The sequence below is a fragment of the Berghia stephanieae genome, chromosome 8, assembly GCF_034508935.2.
Source record: "Berghia stephanieae isolate SIO BIC M18660-M18661 chromosome 8, UCSD_Bste_1.3, whole genome shotgun sequence".
Lineage (NCBI taxonomy): Eukaryota > Metazoa > Mollusca > Gastropoda > Nudibranchia > Aeolidiidae > Berghia > Berghia stephanieae.
This window is the reverse complement of record NC_088367.1, coordinates 13,455,603-13,470,936: the sequence shown is the minus strand read 5'-3', so window position 1 is coordinate 13,470,936 and position 15,334 is coordinate 13,455,603. Positions and strand designations below refer to the sequence as shown.

The 15,334-nt window shown below is 38.1% G+C and overlaps 1 protein-coding gene across 1 annotated transcript in view; it reads left to right on the top strand.

Annotated features, from left to right (window-relative positions):
- Positions 1-877: 877 nt before the first annotated feature.
- Positions 878-15,334, top strand: part of LOC144978198 (glycoprotein 3-alpha-L-fucosyltransferase A-like) — an 84,399-nt gene continuing 69,942 nt past the window's right edge. Inside the window, exons 1-2 of the mRNA XM_078923945.1 lie at positions 878-1,473; positions 2,465-2,547. The gene's annotated coding sequence lies outside the window, so the exon portion shown is untranslated. The remainder of the gene's footprint in view (positions 1,474-2,464; positions 2,548-15,334) is intronic.

The following is a 15,334-nucleotide window of genomic DNA, read 5'->3' as shown; positions in this document are numbered from 1 at the left end:
AATTCTTGAAAAATCACCCGATTTACTTCAAATAAAGATTAAAATGCTCAGGTCAGCATGTTCTTTCAGAAAGTGCAAAGAAATGCAAATCCAAAATTTTCACCTTCCAACTGATTATGTCGTGCACTGACACATATGAGTAATTCGACACGTAATAAACAGATCATAAACCTCGAGATTACATCAGATTTCGGTAGAACAATACAAGATCCACGGGTCTCAAAACGACAGGCGGTCATGGCGGTGAGGCTGTAGTGTGATCTTGTGGTATGACACCCGTCTTCAGAGATAGAAAGGTCCTGGGTTCGAGTCCCACTCTGAGCGGCGCATTGTTGAGTCCTTGGAAAGGCTCTTTATTCATATTCTTTCACCAGGTGTAAAAGTAATGTAAATGTTGCTGCTCGAATAAGCTCGAAGAAATAAATAATAATTTGAAATTGAATGTAAGCTTCAATCTAATTACAAAAACAGATCAAATAAACGTTACGGGTTTCCCCTTTATCAACAAAACAGGATGAATGAAACACTACAAATGAATGAGATAATGTGGTAGTGGCGTTGGTAACAACAACAGTCTACACGTTTTTATATTTCACTTTCTAAACAGCATTACACAGTTCCTCTCCGCCACCTGTCTTTTCACTTAATTAATTGCGCACCTTTTAGAAATATCTAGTATTCTATTTTAATTCGTGCTTCCGTACAAAGGAGCATACTATTTCCTGCCAACCAATGTTTTGTTTATTCATCTTAAACCATCCTAGACGGGATGTTCTAAGAAATGAAATGCTTATGAATCTTTCAGCGCTATTGGCCGCACTGTGAGGCCAGAGCAGAGTCTCTTCAAGTGGCCAATGGCCTCTCAATGCGGCCGGTCTTGAAAGGCAAAAATAATAATGTCATCCAATCCAACTTTCTACAAAAGTACTATCAATTGAATCAATGGTATCATTCCTTTCATCAGAATATCCAATTGGCCCTGGGAAAGGAGGGGAGGGGGGTATTTTGATTGAGATTTTGAGCCGAATTCGAATGTCGCTTTGTCTTAGCTTGTCATTTTCATGCTGGCTCATTCAGGTGTCAACCATTTTGTGGCGGAAATGCGAATATAACATCAGCGTTCAAAGAGTTTACACACCATGGAAAACAGGAAGAATCCCAAAGAAATGGAAAAAAGCAATACTTATCCTTATCAAAAAAGAGGGAAAGGCAAAAGATAAACCAGAAAGTTACAGACCAATCAGCCTAACCAATTGTTTATATAAACTGCAGTAAAGAATAATCATTAAACGACTAATCTGGTACCTGGAACATAAGGATCTACTTATAGATGAACAGGCAGGATTTGGGAAGGCAAGGAGCAGAGAGGACCGAATAACATATATACTGCTTTTAAAAAATCGAAGATTCATTCCAAGAAGAAAAGAAAACTGTTGCCATCTGGGTTGACATGGCGAAATCCCTTTGACAAAGGTAGGAAAAATTAAACGGGCTGCTCCTGAATTTTTAATTTCGAAAAATGTGTGGAGCAGGCACTTATGTTGATAATAACAAGAAATGAAATGAGTAGGAAAGTGCCAGAAGACAATAGAGATTAAAAACTTCGCGGCGGCGATGGGGGCTCGAACCCTCGATCTTACTGGTACGACATCTCCGTCTGGCCGGGGAGATCGTGACTCTACCGCATGAGCTATCCACGACCCCCAAAAAAGGTCGCTTCAAATTCTAGTCTATCGAGAGCTACTTCTCCCCGACTTCTTGAGGTCACGGGTTCAATACACACAAACGCCGCGACGTTAGTTGGCCAGCATTTAAGCTTAATAGGCAATATTCTCAACACAAACATGTAACAGAAACGATTGAGACATTGAGTATGCTCCGGTATTTGGGGTGAATTTCTAATTCAGAAAAGTGAGTGGAGCAGGCACTTATGTTGATAACAACATGAGATGAAGTGAGTAGGAAAGTGACATAAGACAACAGAGAATAAAACTTCGCGTGGCGATGCGGGCTCGAACCCGCGACCTTACTGGTACGACAACTCTGCCTGGCCGGGGAGATCGTGACTCTACCGCACAAGCTATCCACGACCCCAAAAACATGTAATACATTAAACAGTAGAATCAAGCAATTTTGGACGTAGTCAAAGACTGTTGGGTGACAATAATTTCAAAATTCCGGCACGGCGTTATGTACTTGTGTACTTAAGACATTTGGCGACTCAGGTGTAGATGAGAACATGATGACAAGTCGTAGAGCTCAAAATCGTTTGGGTGCTTATATAAAATAAAGAATGTATGATCTGAAATTAAAATTTGGTCCCATTTGAGCTTTGAGAGGAAGACATAAATCAATTGAGATGCACTGAAGATGGTGAATTCATTCAATGCACTTTATAAATGCTGATTTTGTTGTTTTTTTACTTCCTCATTTTCTTATCATACATTATATCTTTTCTCTATAGACTTGGAAAACAACAGATCTCAACTAAATATGGGTTAGCCCTGCTGCACAGATAACAGATAGCAAGTGGATCAAAATAAGTAAGTACGTTTATACCAAATACGCTTTTATATAGAGCAATAATCACTAACCATGCTCAAAGCGCTTTACAAGACATCCCTGGCCAACAGCAATACTAACAGGAATAATACTAATACTGGTATGTAGGACATGCCATGAGGCCTGTTTTCGACAGAGACAACGCTGTTAACAGTCAGGTCCTCATTTTTCACCCGAGTTTGGTGAGAGAATGTGAGTAAAGAGCCTTTTCCAAGGACTCAACTATGCGCCGAGCGAGGCTCGAACTCAGGACCTTTCTTTCGAAAGCGAGTGTCATACCACAAGACCACATAGCCACTAATGGTGGTGCAATATAAAAGATAGTACTTTTTGGGGTTCCCTGTTCGCTAAGCAGAGACAAAATAGGTTTTGTCCGGCTCTGCTGTAAAATCAGGTTTATAAATCAAAGTCTCAAATTAGGTCGAGGTAGTCTGAATTACAGCGCTCCCCGTATAATTGGATAAATCCAATGTTCATCTTGGTGATAAGACGACCATGGAAAGGCCAACCACATCAACAAAGTAATTATGGGCACAGGAGTCCAATGTTTAAGCATTAGTTAAGGGTATTTATCAAAAGAAATTGTCAGTCTTTAGAGCAAGCACTATGGTCTCTGGGTTGCCAACTTAACCATTTATAGGCAAATTCTCTTTAAAAATTAACATTAAAACAACAAAAAGCTTGAAAAAAAACCCAATAGTATTTATTTCCACTTTTTTTCCAATTTTATACAATAGTTACAATTATTTTTTTATACTTACTTTTTATACTAAAAAAATACATTAATATTTCTTTAAGCCATTTATGCCACTAATTTACTGATTTTGTCGTTCAACTTGCAAGAAGTTAAACTGTTTTCAAGTCAAGACGCATTGAGACAGTATGACAAAAATATAATTCCCGATTTCAATGAACTCGTACATTTTGGGTAAAAATGGTGATAGGGTAAATTTTTCATTTACTCATACACATATTATGTCGCTTTTTTGTGACTTATTTTAATTAATTTTTTTTAAATTTTTTTACAAAATAAATCTCGTATCCTTGAAATAAGTTGAACAGTTATCTTGATGATTATCAGACTGTTATCAAGGTATACAAGAGTCTCTCCAAACTGATAACAATACATTCCTATCCTCTCTATAAGAGCAAGCACTTTGTGATCGTATTGTACAAATTGATACTGCGGGTTGGCTGACTCATTACTATAGATGGACGAGAGACGCATGCGCACAACCAACATGACGTTCTCTCTCTAATAACTTTTCCGCCGTTGACGTCACAGACTATGGGTGATGTCCAATCAAGGGACGCTACTCTTCCGCTAATCCCATTCCCTATCAAAGATTCTGTCCTTTAGTTGAGTATAACACATAGAACGATATCAAGAGGACAGCAGATATGAAAGGGCAATTTTTTGGGGGGTTTGATGATTTCCACGAGTGAACAAAACTCACAAAATCAAATAATTTAAGAATGATTCTCTCCTTAGCAGCCATTTTTCAGGATTTTCTCCAAAACTTAACACCCAACTAACACAAAAATATAATTTTTATCACTCTGACATAATAAAATAGCAGTAAAGTTCTTGCCATACATAATTTCTTTAGCAAAACATGCTCTACAACACACCGTTCATTTTCTTTAAATTTGATGATGTACACGAGAAATTTATATAAGATTAATGTTGGTTGTATCGTAACGAATGTGACGATGTTCCTATAGATAGAACGAAGATAACGTCACTCAAGCTTTTGTTATTATATTTTGCCATCCGCGTTTGTGAGTGATACTCACTAAACTATATTAACCAGTCTATAAACGTTCATGGTTACACGTAGTTTTGTGTGTTGGTCTGTTATACTTCCGGATGGCAATGTTGTGAGATTCTTAGCCAAGCGCATACTATCTATAGTTGGTGAAGAGAGGGTTAAAACAACAAGCCACAATTATGAGATGTTTACCAGTCCCATGTGTAATTGTCCGCCAATCACGGGACTGAATTTGGTAGATAATGCATTCGATTAATGAAAACCTACTGCTTCTCTCATCGTTATCTCTAGTCCTTCAGAGTCATAAGGTCCATAGAGTGGGAGTGTATACCGGTTTCTATAGCATGAACTGGACAATAGGGATGAGATTTCAAAACTTATTTAAGAGTAACGCCCCTTTGTTGGAAGTCGCGTCTTGACAACAGACAGACGCTATCGCCATTATTAGTACCAATCATTTGCGGGAAGTTCAGTAAGTTTAGGGGGCTATCTCATCGTATTGTATCATTGATCAACATCTTTTATTTTTAATTTGTAGTCTACATCATATTTTGTTAACATTTCATAATAGAGAAAACTAAAGAAAATATCTACGTTGATTATGATATGCATTTTTGTACAGAAATATGAATAATAAATTTTATATTTGGAGCACTTGGCTTGTAGTTGGTTTGTTTACAAATAACTTCTCCGCCGGTAACGTCCAATCAAGGGACGCTACTCTTCCGCTAATCTCATTGCCTATAGATAGTTCGAAAATGACGTCACTCAAGCCTTTGTTGTTATATTTTGCCATCCGCGTTTGTGAGTTATTCTCACTGAACTGTATTAACCAGACTATGAAAGTTCATGGTTACACAGAGTTGGTCCGTTATACTTCCGGATGGCAATGTTATGAGCTTCTTAGCCAAGCGCATACTATCTATAGCAATTGCAGTCTATCCCAAAGCACTTTTCGCCAGATTGGATAGACCCAACTTCCCAATCAATGATTTATGTACAGTGGGGAGGGGGGGGGGGGAGGTGTCTGAAAAATCTCGATTTCACCAGGGATCAGCCTCAGTCTCTGTGTGTGTGAAGCGAATGCTCTATCCTTAACTTACTGCTTACTGACTCCAAAATAGGGAATGAGATTAGCGGAAGAGTAGCGTCCCTTGATTGGACGTCACCGGCGGAAAAGTTATTAGAGAGAGAACGTCATGTTGGTTGTGCGCATGCGTCTCTCGTCCTCGCTTCCTGTGAAAGCGGCATGAGACACTTCACCGAAATCGAGGACGAGAGAGACGCATGCGCAAAACCATTTGACGTTCTCTCTGTAAGGTGACGTCCAATCAAGGGACGCTACTCTTCCGCTAATCTCATTCTCTATAGTACGAAGAGAAGCACAAAATAATACAATCTGTCAGATAAAAGAGGATGAAAATGAAATAAAAACTCAACATCATTTGACCCGAAAACACCAGGCTTCTTGAATTTCTGGGAAAAAAAATTACAGCATTTATATAGGGCAATATCCACAGAACGTGAGCAAAAACACTCGACACTGGTACTACCTCCAATAGTTTCCAGTTCAATCCCCACTAATGTACTGCTCCCATAGTCTCTGGTTGAATCCCCACTGGTGCCCCATCTCCCATAGTCTCTGGTTCAATCCCCACTGGTGCCCCATCCCCCATAGTCTCTGGTTAATTCCCCACTGGTGCCCCATCCCCCATAGTCTCTGGTTGAATCCCCACTGGTGCCCATCTCCCATAGTCTCTGGTTGAATCCCCACTGGTGCCCCATCTCTCATAGTCTCTGGTTCAATCCCCACTGGTGCCCCATCTCCCATAGTCTCTGGTTCACTCCCCAATGGTGCCCACTTCCTGGAGTATCTGGTTCACTCCCCACTGGTGCCCCATCTCCCATAGTCTCTGGTTCAATCCCCACTGGTGCCCTATCTCCCATAGTCTCTGGTTCAATCCCCACTGGTGCCCACACCCATATTCTCTGGTTCACCCCCACCGGTGCCAACCTCCCATAGCCTCTGGTTCATTTCCCACCGGTGCTCTCATCTAATAGTCTCCCGCGCACTTCCCACTGGCACCGACCTCTCATAGTCTCCGGTTCACTCCCCAATGGTCCCCACCTCATAGAGTATCTGGTTCACTCCCCACTGGTGCCCACCTCCCATAGTCTTTGTTTCAATCCCCATTGGTGCCCACCTCCCATAGTCTCTGGTTCACTCCCCACTGGAGTGTATTGCGGTCGATTTCGGTAGATTTCGGGATAAGAAAAAAAAAATCTCGGTTTCACCCGGAATCGATATCTATCCATGTGCGTGTAAAGTGAGTGCTCTACCTACTGAGCTATTGGAACCCCGAAAAAGGTTATAAGAACCACTCCATTTATTATTTTATTAGGTGATCAGTAATCACTTAACCATTTTTGATAGACTATGTAACAACATTGAAAAATGAAATAAAATAAAAGCTTCAACAGTCATGACGTCACTCGCCCCGAAATGACGCATGGTAACTTAGTAACACTGGCTCTAAACTATCGGAACAATGGCGGACGCCCTTATATGATATTATTTCTCCGACGAGCATAAAAGCGTATCCAGAGGGAAAAAACCCCCATAAATTTGATCATGTTTTGACTTTTACACATTCTGATCACAAGACATATGAAAAGTTCTAGCCAGCATGAAGAATAAAAAGTAATGATTTTCGTTGTTTAGAACCAAGATGGCCGCCGTTGCCGGGCGGCGTGACATCAGACTACTGAATCCAATTTGCGCTTTAATTAAAAGCTATTGAGTGAATGCATTTATCACTGATTCCGTCCCTTGGTTGTGTCCAACACAGTGTACTCTATTAAGAGGACAGCGCACATGTTAAATTATTGGGGGGGGGGGGGGGGGTACATGACTTCTACGAGTTGACAAAACTCACAAAATCAAATTATATTTTTTAAAGCAATAGAAGAAACGAAATTGACGCCACTCGGCTTTTGTTAATGTTTTTAGCCAGCACTTTTTATAAGTAGTTCTCACTAAATTGTATTAATCGGGCTATAAACGTTTAAGGTTACACACAGTTTTATTGGTTGGTACGGAATATCCGGCTGGCATTGTTATGAGTTTTTAAAGTAAAGACATAACATCAATAAACGTTCAAGGTTACACATAGTTTTGTGTTTTGGTACAATACATCCGGCTGGTTGATGTTTTGAGTATGTTAGCTAAACGCACAGCATCGGAAAGGTCTTTGTAGTTATTCTTTTTCCAATAATCAATAGACTGAATTTGGTAGATAATGCATTCATTCAATAAACGTTAAAGCGTACAATACAAATAGTTTTGTGTTTGGATACGATGGGATGGCTTGCACAAGTGATCTCTAACAAGAGGCAACAGCTTAGCAACGGCTAAGCCAGTCAAGTTATTTACATGGATGCCTTTTTCACTATTTTCTTCTAGTATGAATCTCGAGTTATTCAACGAAACATTTTCTGACTATCAATTGTATTTTGGGCATCTCAGTTGCTCTGATATAGATAGTATGCGCTTGGCTAAGAATCTCACAACATTGCCACCCGGAAGTATAACGGACCAACACACAAAACGATGTGTAATCTTGAACGTTTATAGTCTGGTTAATAGATTTTAGTGAGAATTACTCATAAACCCGGATGGCAAAAACAATAACAAAGGCCTGAGTGACGTCATCTGCATACTATCTATAGATAGAACTCTGGTCTTTGTTATTGTTTTTTTTTTCCATCCGCGTTTATGAGTACTTCTCACTAAACCGTATGAACCAGACTATAAACGGTTACACATCGTTTTGTGTGTTGGTCCGTTGCACTTCCGGATGGCAATGTTTTGAGCTTCTTAGCCAAGCGCATACTATCTATTGACATTGGATGCCCTTTTCGCTATTATCTTTTAGTATGAATCTCGAGTTATTCAACCAGCATACAATGCATAGGTTTTTGAAAGTTATATCAGTTATCTTATTATTATTGTATTATAAACTAAACGAATAAACATGTCAGTGATTTTATGCTTTTTACTCTAAATTTTAAAATAAAGTATAGATAGAATGAAATTGACGTCACTCGTGTCTTTGTTATTGTTTTTTGCCATCCGCGTTTATGAGTAATTCTCACTAAACTGTATTAACCAGACTATAAGCGTTTAAGGTTACACATAGTTTGTGTGTTGGTCCGTTATACTTCCGGATGGCAATGTTATGAACTTCTTATCCAAGCGCATACTATCTACAGCGCTTATGCCGAAGCTGCGAAACGCTTCACATTGACCATCAGTAAAAATAAAATATTACACACTGCAGATTCGGACATACGAACAAAAGCTCATACACATCCAATTACACACACACACACACACACACACACACACACATACACATCCATATACACACTGTACATAATATATATTGTTGTATTATGAACTAAACGAATAAACACTTCAGTGATTTTATGTTTTTTACTCTAAAATTTAAAATAAAGTATATAAAGCAATAGGAATTGCTCGCTGTGAATATGGCTTCTTAAGTTAGAAATATAAGACACTGGACGCAGAGTTGTCAAGCTAGCAGACTGACTTTAATATCGAAAGGTAGAACAGGAAGAGGGTGTAGTGAATCCAAACATACTGAGAGTAACAATGATAATGAAGTGATTAGATACATATGAAAGGAGTATGTTATGAGCAACATTAGTTATAGTTACATCCTTTCCCTTTTGGGTTTGAAATGAATGAAACGAAATTTAGGATATTAAAACAAATCTAATTGAGTTCAAGTTGGGGACAATGATTTAAGTGGATAGAAGTGGATTATCTTTAACCAACATTTAGATATAGGATGGTTTACAACTTAAAATCTGTTATAAGTGGTAAAGTTGTCATTATAGGAATAGCTGAGCTTGAGACAAATTAGGATTAAAATTAAAGTAAAATGTTATTTTGAAACTTGGAAACAAATCATAGAAATGAATATCAGGATTATGACCTAATATTATAATTCTTATTTAATAAAAGAAATCAAAAATAAGGTTACTGTTTTACACTTAAGAAATTGAATGTACAACAAAAGGAAATCATATATATGAGATTTAAAGTAGATACTGATTGGTTAAAGTTAAAGAAATGTTGTTAGAATGGAATATGAATCATGAAGATGAGAAAAGGATGTATCATTTACATCTAGTTGTACATATATAATATAGTATAGCATCTGAAAATTGAAATGAGAAAAAAAATTTATGGTGAATAATGCATCGGGGTTTTAATGATTCTACCACGAGAAGAGGTACGAATGGGGATTTTGGATGGTGAGATTCTCAGGTTGGTAGGTGTTCGGGTTTGAGCGGTCGAAGAAGTCAAGGCAATGGGAGGTGGGTTGTGGTTGGTGGTAGTGGTGTTTTGAGGAGTGTGTGTGGTAGAGTTTGAGCCTAAAGGGTAATCAATATCAGACATGGTCTCATTAACATCGTTCATATTCATATGTCTAATTCTGAGTTGAGTGCGGTTTCGAACAACAGTTCCATGGGGTGTTTTGACCAGGTATGATCGGGATACAGGATCAATCGTTTTAATAATAATACCGGGTGTCCATTTACGATCTCGAAGATTGATGGGTTGAATGAAGACTTTGGTGTCTGGTTTGAAAGTGGGGAGGGACTTAGTTTGTCGATCATAATAATGTTTTTGTTTTTCCGCATTAGATTGTTTTTGTTGGATGATTGTAGGGTAACTGGAGGTTCTTTGTTGGAGAGAACGTTGTGTTGATTGAACAACCGATCTGAGTTTTCTGCAGAGGAATTTTTGGGCAGGACTTAAACCAGTTGTTGAGTCAGGAGTGTTTCTTACTTCAAGAAGTCCTAAGAATGGATCAGATCTGGTTTCAAGGGATTTTCTCAATAAAGTTTTGGCTTGCTTTACTGCGTTTTCGGCTTTTCCGTTTGATTGAGGATGGTACGGAGAACTTAACTGGTGATTGAAATCATAAACCATGGAGAATTCCTTAAACGTTTGTGAAGAGAAACAGAGTCCATTGTCAGAGACAACTGTATTTGGGATACCGTAGCGAGCAAACTGAGTTTTCAGAGTCTTTATTACTGTATCTGATGCTTCATTTTCCAGTTTCTGGTTTGAGCCACCAGTCTCTTCGGAGGCGTGGGTTCGAATCCCACCGCTGCCACCATGTGAATATGGCTTCTTAAGTTAGAAATATAAGACACTGGACGCAGAGTTGTCAAGCTAGCAGACTGACTTTAATATCGAAGGGTAGAACAGGAAGAGGGTGTAGTGAATCCAAACATACTGAGAGTAACAATGATAATGAAGTGATTAGATACATATGAAAGGCGTATGTTATGAGCAACATTAGTTATAGTTACACTCGCTACTATTTGGATAAGGCGCTAAGAATCTCACAACATTGCCATCCGTTGTATAACGGACCAACACACAAAACAATGTGTAATCTTGAACGTTTATAGTCTGGTAAATACATTCTAGTGAGAATTACTCATAAACGCGGATGGCAAACAACAATAACAAAGACCCGAGTGACGTCAACTTCATTCTATCTATACTTCCCCGATACGTGGAGCAGGTTCATATTTTATTCAACGACATAACATCAATTGTGACCCATCTTCTCAAAACGGTATTAAGTCGGAACAAACCAGATGCTTAAAATCCAAATTTAATGTTAAACTGGTCAAAAATATAAATTGTTTGCATATGCACCCTAAAATATGGTTGCCATTCTCCTCAATAAATCGTATGAACTCAACACATGTCTGATATTTCTGGCTATAAATTCAATTTTCAACATCTAAACCAACCCGACTTAATACCGTTTTGAGGCGAAGGGTCACAATTACTGTCAACGCATGGAGGAATGATTACAGCGACAGAAACAAACCAAAACAAAACAAAACAAAACAACATAAAAACAGAACAACGTGAAACTAGATGGAGAACAAAAAACGGAAGCAAAACAATACTTATAAGTCGAAACACCAATCAAAAACGACCACTTGTAATTCGTATTGCCCGAAGGGAGTTGACGATTATCGATAAAATCGATTTGGGGTGAAAACAACTTAAGCGATAAAATAATATTATCGATATTTTCATTCCCATTGTCATTGACCGCAATACGGCAAAATACTAAATTATTAATTCGTTTTCAAATAAAATAGACCAGATCCCGTGCCGTAAATGAACCCTTCCTTTACAACAATATTTACAAGCAATGAAATACTGCGCGACCCACCGCCTCAAAACGGCAGGTACTAGGTGCCACACTTGCTGGGTTCTATCAAGCACGCTCTTGGAAGAAGCAAAACAGTTTGCTAGAATCCGATGCTCATGGGAGGGAATTCAGTTCCAGCGTGTCGTACTGCATATGTAGATAGAACGAAGATGACGTCACTCAGGTCTTTGTTATTGTTTTTTTTTTTTTTGCCATCCGCATTTATGAGTAATGCTCACTGAACTGTATTAACCCGACCATAAACGTTCATGGATACACACAATTTTGTGTGTTGATCATTTATACTTCCGGATAGCAATGTTATGAGCTTCTTAGCCAAGCGCATACAGAACGAAGATGACGTCACTCAAGCCTTTGTTATTGTATTTTGCCATCCGCGTTTGTGAGTGATCCTCACTAAACTGTATTATCCAGACTAATAAAGTTCATGGTCACACATAGTTGTGTGTGTTGGTCCGTTGTACTTCCGGATGGCAATGTTTTGAGCATCTTAGCCAAGCGCATACTATCTATAGCGTGCTGGAATTCGACGTGTTATTATCCAGTGAATACTGTATCATGTGGGGATAAACTAGGTGTGGAAAAAAATTAATTTATAGCCGCAAATATGAAGATTGGGTTTAATCTCTCTTCGTTATGAAGTAGAATGCCTATACTTTCCTATGTTGCCAAAGAGTCCAAGTTTGTATTTATTTCCATTTCAGTATTTAATCTCACTTTAAAGGGTCCTAATAAATCATCCCTACATAATACCGTTTCGAGGCGACGGGTCACATATCTACCTTTATACGTCCTTTTCGTTGTTTACAATATTATCATTATTTCTAGAGAAGAAAATGAATGCATTGATCGAGATGTGAGTTTGAACTTGTTATTGATGTCTTTTGGGTTTCATTCAACACTGCTCATCCATTCTTGCCAATGCATTCATTAACCAACTTTGTGTCGTACTCTGCAAAAGCATGTAGATATTTAAAAATGTGGCCAAAAACTCGTCCTTCAAATGTGACCCATCGTCTCAAAACGGTATTATGTAGGAACGAACCAGATACTTAAAAGCCGAATTTAATGTTAAACTGGTCAGAAATATAAATATTTGGCATTAGCACCTTAAAATATGGTTGTCATTCTCCTCAATAAAACATATAAACTCAACACAACACTGATATTTATGGCTATAAATACAATTTTCAACATCTTAACCAACCCGACTTAATACCGTTTTGAGGCGAAGGGTCTCAAATTTCGATCGGTTTAAATGACCCTCATCTTGTCAAAATCTCTCCAACCTGGGAGTTTTGGAAATCTTTGGTTGGAGAGTAGTTCTCGTCAAGAAGAGGGTCATTTAAATCGATCACATTTGAAGGACGAGTTTTCTGGCCAAATTTTTTAATCCATGTTTTCCGAAGTACGGTGTGGTGTTTGAAGCGCTTTAAAGATAATGGTTTCAAGCCACCAGTCCACACATAACATGGGACGAGACATGAATGACGCTTGAAGGGCGCTTTTGCTTTTTTTTTATCGATCAGGTACTCATTTTACACCTGAGTATGGTGAGAGGTTGTCGAAATATATAGTAATAACAGGAATTACTATTCTACTCAGTAGATTTAGTAATTTTAATTTTTAGAATTGAATTGCAATTTACAAAACGTTTTTCAATTCATATGACATTGAAAATGAAACACTATACACAGAACGACGGTGAGCTCGTGTTTTGGTTCTCACAAATATCTGGGGGGTTTTTTTAATGAAAAAGTAAAACGAACGTTATTTGTTCGCATTTTGAATAGAACTATTTATAGTCTCTAGTAAATTTTATTTTTGTGACTCAGCCTATGGTCAATTCAAATCTGATACAGACGATTGCAAATAGTCAATTATCACAAACAATAATGTCACTTAGATTTAGATTTTTCTGTCAATTGTAACGTCACTTCCCTCGTAATGACGCACGGTAATTTAGTAGCTAAACTATCGGAACAATGGCGGACGCCCGTATGAAATATTTCTCCGACGAGCATAAAAGCATATCCATAGGAGAAAACCATTATAATTTTATATGATCACATTTTGACTTTTATACATTCTGATCACATGACATATGAAAAGTTCTAGCCAACATGAAGAATAAAAAGTACCAATTTTCTTTGTTTAGAACCACGCTGCTCGCCGTTGCTGGGCGACGTGACATCAGACTATTGAATCCAATTACTACGCAGTTCTGACCTAGATACGTCCATGACTTTCCCTGAAGGTTTTCAAAATAAGACTATTTTTGAACAGGGCCAAGTCTGATATAGATAAAGCCACAGTAGTAGAATCACCGCCTAGTGAAGAAAAACTCATGGTGTTTCACATTCGTGTAAAAGTTTATTTTTCTTCACAGTTGTTAAGATTGATATCTTTGAAAAGCATTTGGTCGATTGGAATTATAATTCGACCACTTGAAGGTCAACCAAGGGTCACTAATATTCAAATGAAGCCAATTACATTAAACAATTAATTACTCGGAAATTATTTTCGATATTTTATAAACATATTTAAGAACATAAAAACTTTATTATATGTTAAACAAATCACATGTACACTTTTGGTTATATTCCCTTCGATTTGTGCGAGTTATTGCCCTTGATTTGATTTTTAGATGACTAAAAACATTCTTTTTTTAACACAGAAAGAAAGGACACCATAATATTACTATGGGTAGATAAGAGAGTCCTTACTAACACCCTCTGTCACCACAAAGATCTCTTACCTCACTCAATCCTAGAGATTTTTGCTACTTTTCAAAATTGGAAAAAATGTTTTAAAAATGAGCATGTACATAGATAGTTTTATTCAACTACCATTCATTAACATGTAAAAACTAAAAACATTAGCAATGATACTACTCATAAAAAAAATGTAATAAATAAGCATGGGGTAAAAGTAGCCCGGGTAAACTACGGATATAATCGGTATTAGGATTGAGTGAGTTAATCGTATTGCTGGACTTCAGCTGGGACATTATTGTTTCCGTTGCTGTATAATATAATCTCAGTGGAGCGATACATGTCCGCCAGGCTCGCCAAGTTCTGATCCAAGGTTAGGTACACGGCATACTTGCAGGTCTGATAGCCGAACGCAATTAATAGGGCAGAGAACTCTCGACGTCACAATACATTTCGGGTTCCACATTCCTTGAAAATTTGTACTAACTTGTTCTTCGGCGAAGAATCTGCCGTTTTATTAAAGAACACATTATGTGTTATTTGGTTAACATTGCATATACTGTGTTTTTTAAAACAACGGCAGTTATAATGAATCGGTTACATATTGAATCAGAAGGTGGCAGAACTCTTTAAGTAGCAGGATGTATAGGGAATGAGATTAGCGGAAGAGTAGCGTCCCTTGATTGGACGTCACCTTACAGAGAGAACGTCAATTTGGTTTTGAAGTGTCTCAAGCCGCTTTCACCCGAAGCGAGGACGAGAGACGCGTGCGCACAACCAACTTGACGTTCTCTCTCTAATAACTTTTCCGCCGGTGACGTCACAGACAATGGGTGACGTCCAATCAAGGGACGCTACTCTTCCGCTAATCTCATTCCCTATAGGAAGATTCTTAGGATTATGGGAGGTTAAATAATCAATGCTGGATTATCTTTTTGACGACCGGCATACATTTAATTTAGACTAGAAAATAAGATGCCATCACTCT